Raw genomic sequence first — 18,089 nt, 5'->3', positions numbered from 1 at the left:
TTATGATAATGGTGGTGGTGGTGATGGTGGTGGTGATGGTGGTGGTGATGGTGATGGTGTGATGATGAAGACAAGGATTATGATGACGGCGGTCATGGTTACAGCAAAGATAATGGTGGTGGTGGTGATGATGATGATGGTGGTGATGGTGATGGTGATAATGATGATGAAGACAAGGATTATGATAATGGTGGTGATGGTGATGGTGATGGTGGTGGTGATGGTGGTGGTGATGGTGGTGGTATTGATGTTATCATGTCATTCTTCCCACTCTAATTTCTTTACCCCTCACTTCTATTTTTGAAAATTCTGTTTATAGTAACTCCAATTTTTAGAATGTTGCAATGAGTTTTCTAAAAAGAATGTATATGCACACCTTTCTATTCTCAACAGGAGTGCAACACCACTAATTAATGGGCAAGGGATTCAAAAATACTCATCATTTCATCCAATGAAAAAGATATTAAATGTTAAAGTATATCATCTCAGCAGAGAGGCTCACCCAGCAATCTCAAATTAAAGAGATGGGGCTTCAAAGATATAAAATGACAGGCTTTCTGATTTTGAACATGGTGAATTACTGTCAGTGATAATCAAGTATAGATTTGAAGCCTCTAAAATGGAAAATATAAATCATATTACCCATGATCACAAGCAATAGGAGAACTTTTACGAGCATTTTACACAGTTGCCTTCCTTTTAATGTAAGATAACAGGCAAGGTTCTCCTATCTCAACACAGAGCTTGACAAATATGACACACACTTGGAAGAAATTCACGTTTCTGACAACTTTCTATTGTTAATGGTTTAGTTTCTATGGAATATTTAAAGCCAGTAACTAGTATTTTACTTTGTTACTTCTTTTTTTTTTTTTTTTTTTAAATAGAGTTTCACTCTTGTTGCCCAGGCTGGAGTGCAATGACACAATCTTGGCTCACTGCAACCTCCGCTTCCCAGGTTCAAGTGATTCTCCTGCCTCAGCCTCCCGAGTAGTTGGGATTACAGGCACCTGCCACCACACCTGGCTAATTTTTGTATTTTTAGTACAGACAGGGTTTCATCATATTGGTCAGGCTGGTCTCGAACTCCTGACCTCAGGTGATCCGCCCGCCTTCGCCTCCCAAAGTGCTGGGATTACAGGCGTGAACCACTGCACCTGGCTTACTTTGTTACTTCTATACAGTAACAAAGTTTATACCAGAAAACTTGTTTCAAAGAAGAAAATTGCATACTATCATATCTGAATCAGCCAGACCATTCGTAGTCTATTAAAACCTGCAGTTCTAACAGTGCTGATCACATTGGGTGCAGAAGCATCTAAATGCTTAACCATGGGACCTACCCTGGCTCTGAAAAGAAGCAAAATTTGGTATTGGCATCTCCTCAATCCTGAGCATTCATTCAACAAACCTTTCCTGGGTGCAGATTCAGGAGCCAGACTTCAGTCTTTCCTGGGAGGGCCCAGATGAGAAACGCCCAGCTCCGCCTTCAGGAAAGTCCCACTGTAGAGAGGAAAGCAGGCCGCCCAGGCGACAGCAGCACGCGGGGGCCACGTGGGTCGGAACGGTCCGTGGAAGCGTGTGTGCAGGCCCCTGCCCCATGCAAGAAGCCCTTTCAAGTCAGGAATCCTGCCTGACTTCATACCCGCTACAGTACCCGGCGCGCCCTCAACACAGACCAGAGTGCGGCTCAAAGACCCGGAGGGAAATGGAAAAATTATCTGGCAAATCTGGCCCCAGAGAAAGAACACTATTCCTCACCAACCTCCTAAATCTATCCTCTCAAAGGAGTAAAAATAAGCCTCTCCCAAAAACAAACAGACGAGAACACCGCCGCCTGGAACGCTGTTAATCATGCCGGTCAGGATCTCAGCGGAAAACGCACGGCACCTTCCACCGTGGTGGTGAATTGGCTGCATCAGAGACACTGTTCACAATGGCGTGGACAGAGTGCAAGGAACAGAGCAGGACGATGAGGCCCCGGGGGCCGCCAGCAGCGGTCCAGGCTTACAGGGCAAGGGGAGAGGCCGTGACCAGGGAGAAGGCCATGGCCCTCCTGCTCGGTGGGGCAGCCTGGCTGGAAGGAGCTGGGAGCGCACATGCCCACCCCATCTCCTCCCGCTGGGCACCCTCCGCGGAGGCCAAGGGGCCAGACAGATGCCATCCATTGAGATCAGCCTCCCCGGCACCGAGCGCAGTGAGCAGCTACACAGCAGACCCGAGAGGGAAAGGGAGAAGGTTCTGCCCATTCATAAATTAGGAGTTCTCAAAATTTAGAGTTTCTACTATATGCCAAATACCAGGCGTGGTGGTGGAAGCATGAAAAGTGACCGGAGACTTTGCAACCTTGAGGAGCCCACAGCTCGGGCATGAGGATTTGGCTGTGGGTCAGGCCATGCTCAAGTTCTCCCCATCGGTGGGAGCGTGGGTGAGGATGGAGCGCAGGTTACTCAAACCAGCGTCATCAATCACGTCTCTCCCTCCGTGAACCAGCCAGGCCTGTGTTCAGCTGCTATTTATCTTCCTCACCTTGAGACAGTGGGGTGTTGCCGGACGTTTCCTTGCGGTGTGGGTGTGTTTCGTGGGGGAGATAACAATGAATATCCAGAGAGTTGAATTATTTTCTACAAATAATTTACGGGCATCCTCTGATCTGGTAGCTTTATTGACTTGACATTTATTTGCTAAAATATTTAAATGGACCAAAGAGGTGGATGAGCAGCGGAAATGCATCTCTGGATCTGTGGCTTTGATTTCCTGCATACTTTCTTAACACCAGTTGGAGAAAGGATTCTTTTATTTTTTTTCTTCATTTTTTTTAAGGAAAGAAAACAAAGTATTAAAAATGCAGTAAGGAGAGGGAGGGAGGTGAGGGGGTGAGTGAGGGAAAGGCGAGAGCTGACACTCTGGGCTCAGAAGGCCACACGGCCCATTTCCAGGCCCCTGTGGGAGAAGGAGGGCGAACCGGATTCAGGATTAAATCAATCTAAAGAAGGATGAGAATCAATTGAGAATCGGATGAAAGCAGTTCTTTTCCCAAAGAACTGCTCCAGAGAGAAAATCTTCACTCAAAATGGCCTCAGTGCTCCTGGGCGCTCCCCAGCCTGCCTTGCCTGAGCTCCTGTCTACTCTCTGTAGGCAATGGGGCCTGCAATGTGGAATCCCAGGAAAGAGGATAAAGAAATAAAATGTGGCTAATGAAAAAGGAATATACGAGGTCCCATGATGGTGACCCCTGGTAATGCAATATGGGAAAGGAAAGAATAATTGGTTTAGAGAAAGGCACCTTTTGTTCAACATTTTTTATATTAGCCCAAACTCTTATATTAGTTAACTATAAGCACAATTGGATCCCATGACAAACAAGCCATTTGTCACTATAGGGATAATTTTTCTTGGGGACACGGAAAGCAATTTTAAAAAGTAATAAAGTATTTAAAGGGGAATTGTCAGGTCAGAAATTAGACTTTTAAAAAAAAAGTCTCTATTTCTTTATTCTACCTTAAAGTACTGAGTCCACATAAAAATACCAGTTTGTCTACATTTCTGTTTTAGAAATGTTTCCACTTCTGTTGTGGTCAGGAAACCTCTGTCCTTGAGAAGAGACTAGAAATGGACGCACTGACCAGGCCCTGTCCTGTTGACACCTGCCAGCCAGCATAGGGACCACAGACCTGCCTGAGGACAGCTGAGGAAGCCTCCTTCAGGACAGCCACCTGACCGAGGCTGGCGAGACTTCCCAGGCCTTCCCCACCCACAAGTCCAGCATCCGTCACAGATGTTCATCAGGACCCTCCATTGTAAATGACAGAAATGCAACTTGAACCGCTGTAAGCAAATGAAGAAGAATTGTATTGGCTCCTATAACCAAACTGCTGAAAAGGTAGAAAGGTTGAACCAAGCTCCACCACTGACAAAGGTCAAGGTCAAGGTCAGGCCCGTGACCTTGGGCAAGTTAGCTGAGTTTCTCTAGGTCTAGATCCCAAATCTACAAAAAATATGGACAGCCTTGTTGGGAGAATCAAGCGAAAAACTACAGAGCTGTCCTAGAAACCATACAGTGCTTCACAACATAAAACATTACATCATGTATGCATTATGACCAATTACTTTCATAAACATAAATCACTGGCAAGGGGGACAAAATACATCAAATACATTTGAGTGCCTACTCAGTGCAGAGAGAACAGACTTAGAGAACAGTGAGGAGGGAACGGACTGAGGAGTCGAGCGGACCTTGCCCCGTACCTGACTAAGGCGTGTTGTTGCTGCAGACTTGGGCAAGTTTCTTAACCCCTCTGAGCCTCCATTTCCTTCTTGGTGAGGTAGAAATAATAATATCTATCCTGTAGGGTCACCGGGAGGGTAAGCTGAGATGGTGCATGAGGTGGTAGCTGATGTTACTACTGAGAAATATTTCAGGCTCAGTCTTGAATTCAATTATGTGGCTTTGAGTAAATGTCTTCAGTCCTCTGCTCTCCCGCAAAATTTGGCTCCTACGTGATACTACAGGTGACATTCCCAGTGCAGAGCAGGCATTTGTCAAGCAAGGTCTCCCCCTTCCTCTGGAGAGCCACATTTTCAAGTCTCTCTGTGGTGTCCAGAAATGCCCTGGGTTGCATAGAGAGAAGCTGGGTTTGCCTCTGTTTCCACCAGCCGAAAGCACCCGTAGGATGGCGTTTAAGCTCCCGAGCCCCAGGCTCTGCATCTCCCAGGTGGATGGAGTTGGAGGACGTGCTTGCTGCAGAATCTTCTGGCTTGGAAGAGCCTCTGGTTCTGTGCACTCAGGCTGGAGACGTGTAGGAGCAATCACTACTTGTTCTTCCATCACCTGTACCCCTTTGGAAGACGAAGATCACAGGCTGCCTGTGAAATCCAGAAATCACCTCCCTGCAGCACACTCAGGGGAGCATTCTCCCAGAACCACTGCAGGGTGAGGCATCCTCATTGTCAGGCCCACACTGCACCTGAACCTCCGAGAATGGGGAGATTAAAGGCAGATGCAACCAATCACGTAGGCATCTAAGTCAACTTACAAGGAACGTGAGGTGATCTGAGCCCCATGACAGCCCCTGTGTGCTTTAGAAAGACAGCTGGAGATGGCACTGCAAATCCCAAGCTTCCCCGCCAGCCTCCAGCCCTAAGTCCTAGACGGCTCTTTTCACAGCTGACCCATCCACAAGGCCCATTAACAAGGGTTAATGTGCACGCTGGGGCCTTGGGTCCCCAAAGTCGAGGGTCCTGAGAAGGCCACGCAGACCTCAAGGAGAGGGCCACGTGGAGTCAGAGGCTGACTCAGCCAGGACACCACCCCTGAGGCTGACAGGCAGCTACTGAGAGCTGAGAAGGGGACAGCCAGAGATTAGGCAGACACTGAAATCTGAAAAACTGAGCAATAGAGAATATCAGCCAACAGAGACAGGGTGGGCAAGCAGGGAATGGGCTCTCTTGAGCCTCTGAGAGGGGTGAGGCCCTGGAAAGCACTTGCCATATGTGAGACGTTGGAATCCTGCATCCTCCCCAGGCGTAAGCGTCACTGGCCCTCCTTTTTTTTTGAGGCAGGATCTCACTTTGTTGCCCGGGCTGGAGTGCAGTGGTGCCATCTCGGCTCACTGCAACCTCCACCTTCTGGGTTCAAGCAATTCTCCCATCTCAGCCTCCCAGGTAGCTAGGACTACAGGCATGCACCACCATGCCTGGCTAATTTTTATATTTTTTGGTAGAGACAAGGTTTCACTATGTTGGCCAGACTGGACTTGAACTCCTGACCTCAGGTGATCTGCCTGCCTCAGCCTCCCAAAGTGCTAGGATTACAGGCATGAGGCACCATGCCTGGCCGCTGCTCCCATTTTAAAGACAAGGAGGCTAAGACTCAGGTGACTTGTCTGGGGTCACAATCAGCGGGTAAAGTGAGCCAAGGCTTGAACTCATGCCAAAGTCTGCCTCCCATTCAAGTTAATCCCCACTAAACCACTCACCAATAGGGCCGAGTGCTTGAATTTAACCTACTTCCTGGGATACCACTTTTTAATTAGAGATTCCTAAAAATTTCCAAAGAACTGTAGGTGCCTGCAGCAAATTGTAGTCATCTCCCTATAAAAACATCCTGATGGCCAGGCATGGTGGCTCACGCCTGTAATCCCAGCAGTTTGGGAGGCCGAGGCAAGCGGATCACAAGGTCAGGAGATCGAGACCATCCTGGCTAATACGGTGAAACCCCGTCTCTACTAAAAATACAAAAAATTAGCCGGGTGTGGTGGCAGATACCTGTAGTCCCAGCTACTCAGGAGGCTGAGGCAGGAGAACGGCGTTAACCTGGGAGGCTTGCAGTGAGCCAAGATTGCACCACTGCACTCCAGCCTGGGCGACAGAGCGAGACTCCGTCTCAAAAAAAAAAAAAAAAAACAAAGAAAAAAAACACAACATCCTGATGAGTCACCAGCCCCATCAATCAGGAGCAGAAACTGGGCTTCGTAGGTCAGGGGGCTCTTCTGACCACAGGGTGCCCCACATGTCATAAAGCTGAACGGACACAGCGTGGCAGCGAGAGGAAGAGTGCGCAGATGTGGACTTCATTCCCACAGTCACAGGCGGTGGCTTCAGGTAAGATGCTGACCTGCCCTGAGCTCTGTCCCAGCTCCACTCACCATGCCAGGTGTCCCTGGGAGCTGGGCAGTGGTGCAACTCACTGTACAGAAAACCAGAGGGGAGTTGTTTATTAGGCACATTACAATGGTAACATTTTACTATAAATTCAATTATCCTGGCCAATGAATACATGTAGTTCCAAATACATTACCCCCATTTAATGGAATGGGATGGCAAGAGACTGAGAGTTTGGCTCAGTTGCTCAAGATCATGGTGCCGCTTAATGTGAGAACCAGAAATTTCCAAGACTTTGGTCCAGAATGCAAGGTGTTTCCTACTTTGGGCCTGGCCTGGCTTTTGGGCTGAACTCACTGGGTAACTCCTCTCCTCCCTCCACTCAGCCAGACTGGTCCAGCCATTACCCCCACCATGCCCCAGGCTCCCTGCCCCAGGTTGCCCAGTCATCTAGAAAGACACACCTCTACTCACCACCCCCTCCCCCAGAATAGACCACCCATCCATGAGGACCCTGACAAATGCCCCTACCTTCATAAAGCAAGGCTGGTGAAATAGTGACCTGTCTCGAGGTGTCTTCACTAGCTTCAAACTCCTGGGTGTTCACATGCATGTCACCTCCTTGGGTGTGAGTCTTTGGGCTCGAGTCCTCTAAAACATCCTGTATGCTACACACACCTTGCCCTTGACAGTTGCCCCATACATACCAAAGAAGTAATGAACAGATCAGAGAAAGCACAAGTATGTGTGTTCAGTTCAACTGAGAATGTCTGACAACCTATACGCCAACCAGCCTACATAGTACAACAGTGAGATGAGCCTGAAACAGAAAATTAAAAAGAAGAGCTGATTATTTTATATTAAGAAAATAGTTTTTAAAATACTGTGAGACAATAACGAAGACATGGAGTCAACCCAGTGCCCATCAATGGTAGACTGGATAATGAAAATGTGGTACATATACTCCATGGAATACTATGCAGCCATAAAGAGGAACAAGATCATGTTCTTTGCAGGGACATGGATGGTGCTGGAAGCATCCTCAGCAAACTAATGCAGGAACAGAAAATCAAACACCGAATATTCTCACTTATAAGTGGGAGCAAGCAGAAGATAAGAACACATGGACACATGGGGGAGAACTACATACATCAGGGCCTGTTGGTGGGGCCTGGAGGGAGGGAGAACAGCTAATGGGTGCTGGGCTTAATACCTAGGTGATGGGATGATCTGTGCAGCAAACCACCATGGCACATGTTTACCTACGGAACAAACCTGCACACCCTGCACCTGTACCCAGAACTCAAAAGTTGAAGAAAGAAAAAAATACTGTGAGAACAAAATACACATTTTTTTTTCTATTTTGCTTATTCCAAATGTTTTTATCTTGTGTCTGGAGTCGGGGAGATGTGCGCATGCATAAATGCATAACAAAAAGGCTGGAAATGCCAACCCCAAATCTTCCTAGTGGGGACTGCTAATTGCTAGGCAGTTGAATTATGGTTTATCTGTTTTCTTCTGTTTCCTTGCCTATATTTTCTATATATTCTGTAAAGGTGTGTATTACTTTTGCAATAAACCAATTTTTAAAGGCTTATTCTACTAAGCTTTTAGCTTTAAAAAAGGTGGAAAGAATGGGGGAAAAGGAACAGTGCATGACCAAAGCATTTTCCCCAGGCTCTCAAGATTTCTCTGCATTTGGCCAAGCCGAACTTGGGAATGGCAGGCTGGCTGATCAGAAAATAGCCATCCATTCTCATTCGGAATCCTCCCTGTAAACACCATCCAGGGACAGCATCACCAGGGAAGCTGTGTCCTCAGACTTTCCGCTGTCTCTCTATGGTGTCCTCACCTCTAGCTGCAAAGGAAAATATGCATGACACAGCCTTGCTGATTTAACCACAGCACCACCGCTGTGGGACTTGAAAGCTCTCATCAATAAGCCTAATTTTTAATACTTGAAAGCCTGGCATTCATCCTTGAAATGAATAGACATTTTCTTCCCATTTCCTCCAAAAAGACCTCTCTAAGCTTAGTGCTACCTACACTAAAAAAGAACATAAATAATAAAAGTTGAACATTCTCCCAGTGTAGGGTCATTCACTGCAATATAACAGGGTGGTTAAAAGCATACGTTTTGGAATCTGGAAGACCCGGGCTCCCCACTGACCAGATATACTGGATTGTAGACAATTGACTGAATCCCTCTACACCTCAGTTTCCACCTCTGTCAAATGACTCCGACCTCATAGGGTTGTCGGATGCAATGAGATAATACAGGAGAGCCCATAGCTCAGTGCCCACATGAAAAACCATTCAATCCTCACTAAATGCATGTCAGCCGTGGCTTCCTTACAAAACACCTGGCTTTGTTCTCCCAACATGTGTAAGACCGATGCTTCATCGGCTCAGTATTTTGGGAGCGCTTCGAAAGGCAATTCCAAATTCTAAAGGAAACTGCAGAAACACTCCCACAGCCTCAGGTCTCAGGTCCCTCAGTCAAGGAAAGCCTGCAGTCAGTGAGAAATTTTCCCCATGGTAAATATTTAAATGAATAACCACTTTCCAGCCACTCTTGGGAAAGAAATAATTTAAGAAAAGTCTTCAAGGAATTTGCTCTAAATGAAAAGGCGCTTTTCCCCGGCCACATATCTCTGTGAGTGTTGACAGCCCCTGATGGGGCCACTAATAACCAAGCACAGAGGGTTGGCACCAGGATATGATTCAATTTAGGCCAAACTTACTCCCCACGCTAAGGGACCCTTCTTTCCCTTACAGCAATCACTGGCCCGCTGAACAGAGAGAAAACAACCCCATATTTTCAGTGTCTGCGATGATAACATATCCGTGGTTTAGGACTTCTAGGCCGAACGCTGTGAGAAAGAATTTGCAACTTTTAGGGGCTGTTTTCCATGCATAGGTGTAGATCAGAATGAAGAAGACGATAGGATTTCTGCAGATCATGATCATTATTACTCAGATTCCCAGAATCTGTAGAATAACTGGATTTTTTATGCCCAAGAAGACTCTTGGAGGAAGCTTTCCACTCAGTCATCAGTGAGAACTCATGAGCGCCTACCGTGTGCCAGGCAGAGCTGCTGGGGTATGCTCTCCAGGCTTCCTCATTTACCCTCCGTCAGCCTCTGAGCCAGCTATTACTGTCTCCATCTCATAGCTGGGGGCACCAAGGCTCAGATGCGGTCAAGATTGTTTGAGTCCCTCAAGGGAGCAGTGCTAGACTTACGGACATCCCTGTTCCAACAAATCTGAATGGGTGTGAGCTGAAATATGCATGATGAGTAAATAGCACACTTGTCCTCAAGTCGCTCGACTAGCAAGGGTTTGAATCCAGGCCTGTACCCGCAAGCTCCTGCCTTCCCACCACAACACGTGCAGCCTCTTCAGCTGTACAAGGGAGGAGTGGTCAGGGCGCTGCTCCCTCTTGTTCCTGGCCGGCTTTGCCAAAGTGGACCAGAAGCTCAACAAACAGAGAGCTGATGTAGATTGAGCAAAAATTGAGACTGTGTAAACACCCATTGTAGACTGAAGAGGACCAGTAAAGATTTTTTTTAATTGATAGAAAGGGAGTGAGCACACAGGAGATTAAAATAGGATGGTGCCACCATGACCATATAGTCCAACCTCCACCATGCAGGTAAGGACTCTTATCCCCAGGAGGGGCATGGTTTGCTCTATGCAGGTTGCTCAGCCTTGGCACGTTTGGCTTCCTGGGCCAGGTAACTCTTTGTTGTGGGGGCAATTTCCTCTACATTGTGGGAGGCTTAATAGTATCCCTGACCTCTGACCACAGGTGATGGCAAAATCTCCCCCAGTTGAGAACCACTGGATTAACATAACACAGCTACTTAAGGATAGAGCTAAGACCAGAAAGCAGCTTCTCCAGCCACCAGTCTGGAATGTTATTAATCAAAATAGGGTTGGTCCAGAATATATAAAGAACTCCTGCAACTCAACAACAACAATGCATTTTTTTAAATGGGCAAAGGACTTAAATAGACATTTCTCCAAAGAAGATATACAAATGTCCATAAGAACATGTAAAGATGCTCAACCTCCCTAATAATTAGGGAAGTGCAAATCAAAACCACAATGAGATACCACCTCATACCCACTAGGATGGCTATTTCCAAAAAACAAAAAAAAAGAAAGAAAGAGAGAAAGGAAGGAAGGAAAGAAAAGAAAGGAAGGAACGAGAATAGAGGAGAGGAGAGGAGACAAGAGAAGAGAAGAGTTGAGTTGGAGGGAATGTGGAGAAATGGGAACCCTGTGCTCTGTTGCTGCAAATGAATGTACAATGGTGTAGCTGCCATGAAAACAGTATGGCAGTACCTTAACAAAATAAAAATAGAATTACCATATGATCCAGCAATTTCACTCTGAGGTATATGCTCAAAAGAATTGAAAGCAGGGGCTCACAGAGATCTTTGTGCACCCATGTTCACAGGAGCATTATTCACAAGTAGCCCAAAGGTGGAAGCAACTCAAATGTCTAACGACAGATGAACAGACAAACAAAATGTACTATATACATACGTTGAAATATAATTCAGCCTTAAAAAAAAGAGTGAAATTCTTACACATGCTGCAATATGGATCATCCTTGAGGACATTATGTTAAGTGAAATAATCCAGTCACAAAAAGACAAATGCTGTATGATTTCACCGATCTGAGGTCCCTAGAGTAGTCAGATCCATAGACCCAGCGAGTAGAATGGGGGTTGCCAGGAGGCTGGGGGAAGCGGAGGGTGGAGAGTTACAGTTTAATTTTGTTTGGCAAGAGAAAAAGAGCTCTGGAGATGGATGATGATGATGGTTCTTTACACCACCAAACTCTATGTTTAAAAATGATTACGATGGTACACTTTATGTTGTATCTTACTATAATTAAAAATAAAATAGAAAGCAGAATGGGAAGTGACATCTCAAGGGCAGAAAGCTGCTTTGTTGCCCTTCCCTGTCCTTGAGTGCCCCACGGGACCTGGAAAGGCATCCTCCCCACAGAACTTCCCTGCAGCTCCCCCGTGCCCATATCCCTCCCTTATGATTCCTTCACTATTTCCTGTAAAGCTTTGAGCAGAAATACCAGTGATGTGCTTAGGTAATCATGGATCTTCAAAGCTCAGTGGTTAATTTAGGGGCGATTTTGTAAATTTTGAGTATCAAAGGGCAAGACAAAGCCCTTGAACAAGAAAAATTTAAAACAAAATGCAAGAAAGAGAAAAGAAAACCTCTTTTCATGAGCCTGTGGTCTCTGGGTTTTCAAGATGACAGAAAGAAGCAGAAATGGCAGAGGAATCGATATGCTATTTTAATATTTTTGTTTGTATCTTTTTGAAAATGTCTCTGGTTTGAGTTAGCTTTATTTTGGTCCAGAACTTCAGCCAGTTCCCATGAAATGAACTGAGTTCCTGGTTCTGAAAGCGTGAGCCCTGGCCAGACATGGGCATCACGTGGGGACCCCTCAGAAATGCAAATTCCCACTTCGGTGGAATCTTTAAAAAGTCAAACTCATGGATATAGGGAGTAGAATGATGGTTACCAGAGGCTGGTGACTATGATCAATAATAATGTATTGTGTACTTCAAAATAACTAAGGAAGTAAATGTCAAATGTCTCACCACAAAAAATGAGTGAGGTGATGAATATGTTAGATAGCTTGATTCAATCATTCATATGGTTTACATAACTCAAAACACCACATTTTACCCCATAAATGTAAAAAAAAAAAAAGAGAGAGAGAGGAATTTAAAAATGAAAAAGAAATGTCAATTCTCAAGCATGATGGTTGACCTATTAAATCAGAATCTTTAGGAGTGGAACCCAGAAATTTCAATTTCAACAAGATTTCCCACAGATTCTGAAGCACCCTAGACTTTGAGAACCACTAAACTGCATCTGCCTTATGAGCTACAAAATCATCTAAGATTCTTCCAACCAAATACGTCCTTATTTTGCTCTAAGTTGACACAAAGAGCCCTAAATGCTTGAAAAAAAGGGGGGGGGGACCATGAAATGCCTGGCAGTTATAATAAATCCCATGATTAATTGTTATTGCAGATGTTTGCTCACATCCTCTAACTCACAAAGGTGGACCTCCCGAGATTCCTAGCACAATCAGGACGTGACGTTGGCTGATGGATGAAATAAGACGTCCTCTCTGCTCTCCAGGAAAACTGCATTTACTCATTCCTCCTCTGAATGTTAGAAGAACCCAAGTTCAAGTAGCCACAGCCTAAGCCACTTCACAGGAGCCCAGATTCATTTCACTTCCAAGCTCTTGCTGTTTCCCAGCCCCCACAGGTTGTGCATGCCTGGAACACATGTCAACAAATAGTAACCACGGCCTCCATGCAGGAAGGCCTTGAGTCCCGTGGCTCCTGGGCCCACATCATCCCCATCAGGGTCCATCTATTCCGGGGACCTCTGTGGATTCGGAGTCGCCATGGCACTGGGGATAGAAATCCAGACTGAGACTGAAGCATCTATTCCCGGAGTGCTCGGCTCCAGCAATGCTGTCAGGGGAAAGGATAGCCTTGGTTTTCAGTAAATTAGAGGAATTCCACGTCTCAATTCAAGGAGTGGGTACTTTCAGCCACCTTTTCAGAAGCACTTTTACTCCTTCTAACAATGTCTGTATGTCCACCTGCCCCATGCCATGGGTTCAGCAGACACTGACTCACCTCCCAGCTCCTGAGAAGTCAAAGCCGATGGAAGTAGCCCCACTCCCCTTGCCTGATGTTAGTCCAGGAGGGGACCTGGTGGTCCATGGGAGATGATCCAGCACCGCCTGGGGCAGTCTCAGGCTCTCATTGCCGGAGACAGATAAGAGGTGCTGTTGCTGTGGGCTGCGTCCTGCTACCCTAGGGAGGCCCCACTGAGGACTGTGCTGTGCTGGTGGCATCACAGTGGAGACAGAGAAAGAATCAGGGTTCTCTAGGAGCCTGAAGCTCACCCCACCTCTGGACTTCCCCTTCCACACCCAACACGTGTCTTTAGTGTTGAACAAGCTCAAGCCGGTTTAGCTCCAGCTTCCTGTTACCTGGAGCATGAAGCACCCACCTCCATGTTCTGACCTAGCTGCCTCTTTGGTCTGCTGGGCCCACCTGTCCTCCAAATGATAATGAAGCACTGTTTTTCTCTAGATCTCACAGATTTGATCTTTCTCAGCCATACTTTGGAAAAAATCTGCCAGTTTTCTATTCCAGCCAGTCCTGGAGTGGGTAGAACCCAGGGAATGTGGCTCCAGAATCTGTACCCGGAACCATGACATCATGCTGCCAGAACTAAGAGGCAGTTTGAACCACAGCGGCCACCTCCTCCCTTTCCAAACCCTGATCTACACTGCTTGGGAGGGATCTTCAAAGCATAAGCCCAGCCGCCCCTACTTCCCCCATTCTATGTCACCTGCAGGCGCTTTCTAGTTCCTCTCCTCCCCAGGCTGCTTGCGGCCCCTTGGAGGGTGCAGGCAGCATCTTATTTGTTGCTGTGTCTCCCAGGTTGTGGTTTGGCATCAAGCAGGCACGGAAGAAATATTTATTCAAATGAATGACTGGATGACAAAGACAAGGCAGAAAGGGGCTCAGAGACTGCAGCACACGGTTGATGAATTACAGGCATAAAAAGAGGCAGGCCACAGAACATGGTGTGGACTGCTGAGCCGCCTGCCTGGGTCTGGATGCCACTACTTACTGGCCATGTAACCTTGAGAAAACCCCAGAACTACGATTCCACTTGTTTATCCGCAAAATGGGGGCATCAGAACCCACCTCTCAGAGCTGAGAGGAGAAGGAATTAGCTAATCCACAGCAGAAAACTTAGAACAATGCCAGGCCCAGAGGACACACTGAGCACACGTGAGCTTCAGGTCAGAGGAAGCTCCCTGGGTGGGAGAGGGGCAGAGAGAGAGAGAGAGAAAGACAGGAAGAAAGAGGGAGAGAGAGGCAGGAAAAGAGGGTATGGATTCCTCACGGTTTTTGTTCTTTCTCTAAAGTTCTGGCTTTTAAAATATCATTGGTAAACACTTAAATATGTCCTGAGGTCTTTCTCTATTAAGAAATTCTATGACCTTCTCGAAACTGAAGGCTTGGAAACACCAAAACACAAAAGTTAATGGAAGATGTTATTATCTGACAAAGGTAACCTCAGTTTGAGTGTAATACAATTTCAATCCTTCAGGGAAGGGTCTGGGCTGGAGGAACCCCAGGGCCTGCCTCCTTTTTCCTTGCTGGCTTAGGCATTGCACTGTGGGGTGCAAGCTGAAAGGAAGGGTATTGACTGAAGACCTTTGGATGAACTCCCAGACATTCTGCAATCCACAGCAAAGCAAGATCGCCGCAAAATCGATCCCCAACCCTGGGGACCAAAGAGACGCCGCTGGAGGGAGCTTGTTTTATTATGTGTTTTTAATTATTGTTTAACTCAGAGATGGAACTAGATTACTATAAACATTTTCTCAAGGAAAAGACAAAATCTAATCAATGCGAATAACCCGACGATTCTATACAGAGCAGTCTGAAATATGAGCCAAGTCACCTGGGAAAGGCCCCTCTGCCTGACCCTCGATACCCCTATTAGAGCGTTCGGCAGAGGTGGGCAGAACACTTCAGGTTTGGATGTTGTCAAGCCGCAGCCATTTACACCACACAGGATTAATTCCTTTCTGCGCCACACAGACATCATTGATTTTGCAGAGGCAGAAAAGCAAAACCTCAGCAAAACAAAGAACTCCATCCCTTTAATGTCTTCTCGTTAAACATCATGGATTTTACCCACACCACAGACAGGAAAAGGCAATCTTTCATCCAAAATACAGAGGAATGCCAGCTACACACGAAGCAGAAACCCTCCTCAAGTGACACAAACTTAGCCTTCCAGAACACAGTGGCCCGGTGTCAGCAGCTCCTGCTGCACCTGTCAACCTCGACGGTCCCCAGGCACAGCGACCCACCGTGAGTAGAGAAACATCAGGGAGCTGCCCACACGGGCGTCTGTGCAGATACTCAGAACACAGCCTGCACAGTCTCAGGGGGCACTCAATGCCACCAGCCAGTAAAACAAATCCATACTTCAACTATGTTATCAACCCTTTCGCTTAACAAAATTTAATATAACCTGTCCTGTACAAGACACTGTGCTAGCGTTCTGGGAAAAATAACTCCGCCACTTCAAAGAGTTTATGGCCACAAATTCAAAAGCAATAAGGCAAGTATAAATAATACATGTTAGAAGTTGAGTAGGACAAGAAATTAAGAAATGTCAAGAAATTTAGAAATTCAAAAGGACACGAGGAGGAGCAGACAAAACGTTGTGGGCTCTGTTAACGCTGGAAGGCACATCCCGCGGTCCAGCACACGGATGCGGCGGATCAGGAACGCGGCTCCGCCTCCTGGAAAGCACGAGATCCCCAAGCTTCAGGTCTTTCACCTACAGGGAGAGAAAAACAAGAGTCTCAACTATACAGAGAGCCCTGAGGCAGAATGCAGCCGCATCCATAAAGTGTGTTAGCACATCCCCGGGCACAGCAAATGCTAATAAATGCCCATTGCTGTCATGTTACTACTGTCCTGCTGAGATCCAGGTATCCTCCTGAAGGAAGTGGCGTTGGATCTAGGCTGCATTGCTATTGTGTTACTAATGTCCTACCTGCTGAGATCCAGGTGTCCTCCTGAAGGAGGTGGCATTGGATCTAGGCTGCATTGCTATTGTGTTACTAATGTCCTACCTGCTGAGATCCAGGTGTCCTCCTGAAGGAGGTGGCATTGGATCTAGGCCACATTGCTGTCATGTTACTAATGTCCTACCTGGTGACATCCAGGTGGCCTCCTTGAAGGAGGTGGCATTGGATCTAGGCCTTGAAGGCCAAGTATGCTTCACGATATGAGCCCTGGGAAGGGATGCCCAGGACACAGGAGCTTGGAGGCGAGAAACATCCCATGTTGAGGGCAGGTGCTCTGTGTTCAAATAACAGGAGCCGGGTTGCGAAGGTGAGGCGATCCCCATGCAGCTGAAACCAGAGAGTTCCCCTCACAGGATGTGCAACAGGGGCGTCACCTGCTTGGTCGCCCCACAGCTCAAACCCCTCAGGGGAGCATGCAGATGGGCAGGTGCAGAGGCCAGGAAAAGCACTTTTGGGCTCCGGCTCCACAGCAGCATCTAGAGGTGGATGTCTGCAACCCCAAAGCCAAAATGGGTGTGTGTTACCAAACTCTTTTAGATTTGCCATCTGCAGACGGCTTGTGTGTTAATGAGCGCAATGGACCCTCTGCCTTATTGCAAGGGCAGGGGGCTAGTGTGACAGCGTTCTGTATCCCGAGTTCTTGCCCAGTGTACCAGAAGATTCAGATCACATGTGGGCGTAAAGGATGAGTGCAAGTTTTTATTGAGTGGAGGAGGTGGCTCTCAGCAAGATGGCTGGGGAGCCAGAAGGAGGGGATGGAGGGGGAAGGAGGTCTTCCCCTGGAATCGGGCTGTCCAGTGCTGGACTTTTCTCTAGCCACCCCTGGCTGAACGCCCCTCGGCCTCCAGATGTCCCTCTGCTTCTCTCTTTCTCTGCCTCATTGTTCTGCCTTCACTGGTCTGCTGGTCCTGACGTTCAGCCACTTGCATGTGTGCCCTCGGGTTTATATGGGGACAGGATATGGGGCATAGCAGACAAAAAGGCAACTTTTTAGGTGCAAAAACAGAAATGCCTGTCCTCATTTAGGTCCTCGGGTCTTCAGGCTTGAGGATGGGGCCTTCCAGGGAACCTTGGTCTTCTAACCAGTACCTCCTTGTTTCCCTTCCATATCACAGTGAGGGGCCAACATTTCACATAACCCAAATGAAGAATTGATTGCGTGTCTTCTCTGTTCTGGAGGGCGTAGGGGGTGCCTGGGGACAGGGCCGTCTCCTAAGTGAGCAGACATCCCCTGTAAGAACTGTGGATTTGGAGGACCCTGTTAGGACCTGGAGTGGGGGCAGAGAGATGGGGTGGTCTGGGGAGACATTCAAGAGCTCACCTGGGGATCCTAAAGGTGACTCAGGTCAGCCTCTGTCTGCAGGTCTCATAGTGTGGTCAGGAAAGAGAGACCTGAATGAAACCCTGCTGCTGACCACACCAGGCTGTGAGCACCGGAACCATCCCAGACCAGCACACGGAACATCAGCATGGTGGGGCTCTGTGCTCCAGAAGAATCAGTCAGAGGGCTCCGAGGCCCACCCCTGTGGAAACGGCCCCACTGCATGCCCCAGAGAGATGATGAGGGGCTTTTTGTGGTTGTTCTTTTTATTCTTTTCTTCTCTTTTTTTTTTTTTTTTGGTAATATCAGGCAGGTAATGTGATGTCGTAACAAGGCTTGAGAGAGGCATATCTCACACATGAGCATGAAAACCCAATCATCACGCTTATGAATCACAAAAGGATCTTAACCTACTTATCTAAGGGAGACCCCCACTCACTACAGATTTGGAGCCAGACAAACTGAACT

The 18,089-nt window shown here is 47.1% G+C and overlaps 1 long non-coding RNA gene and 1 other non-coding gene across 2 annotated transcripts in view; both read right to left on the bottom strand.

Annotated features, from left to right (window-relative positions):
• Nucleotides 1-18,089, bottom strand: part of LOC134759673 (uncharacterized) — a 234,109-nt gene that overhangs the window by 169,377 nt on the left and 46,643 nt on the right. The gene's annotated exons all lie outside the window — the stretch shown is intronic.
• On the bottom strand, nt 17,925-18,025 carry LOC112132201 (small nucleolar RNA U13). The gene has a single exon (XR_002914008.1). It is a non-coding gene; the product is annotated as a small nucleolar RNA U13 (small nucleolar RNA).

Source organism: Pongo abelii, chromosome 12 (genome assembly GCF_028885655.2).
Source record: "Pongo abelii isolate AG06213 chromosome 12, NHGRI_mPonAbe1-v2.0_pri, whole genome shotgun sequence".
In the NCBI taxonomy this organism is placed as follows: domain Eukaryota; kingdom Metazoa; phylum Chordata; class Mammalia; order Primates; family Hominidae; genus Pongo; species Pongo abelii.
The sequence above is the reverse complement of the archived record's forward strand: the minus strand, read 5'-3'. Positions and strand labels throughout refer to the sequence as shown.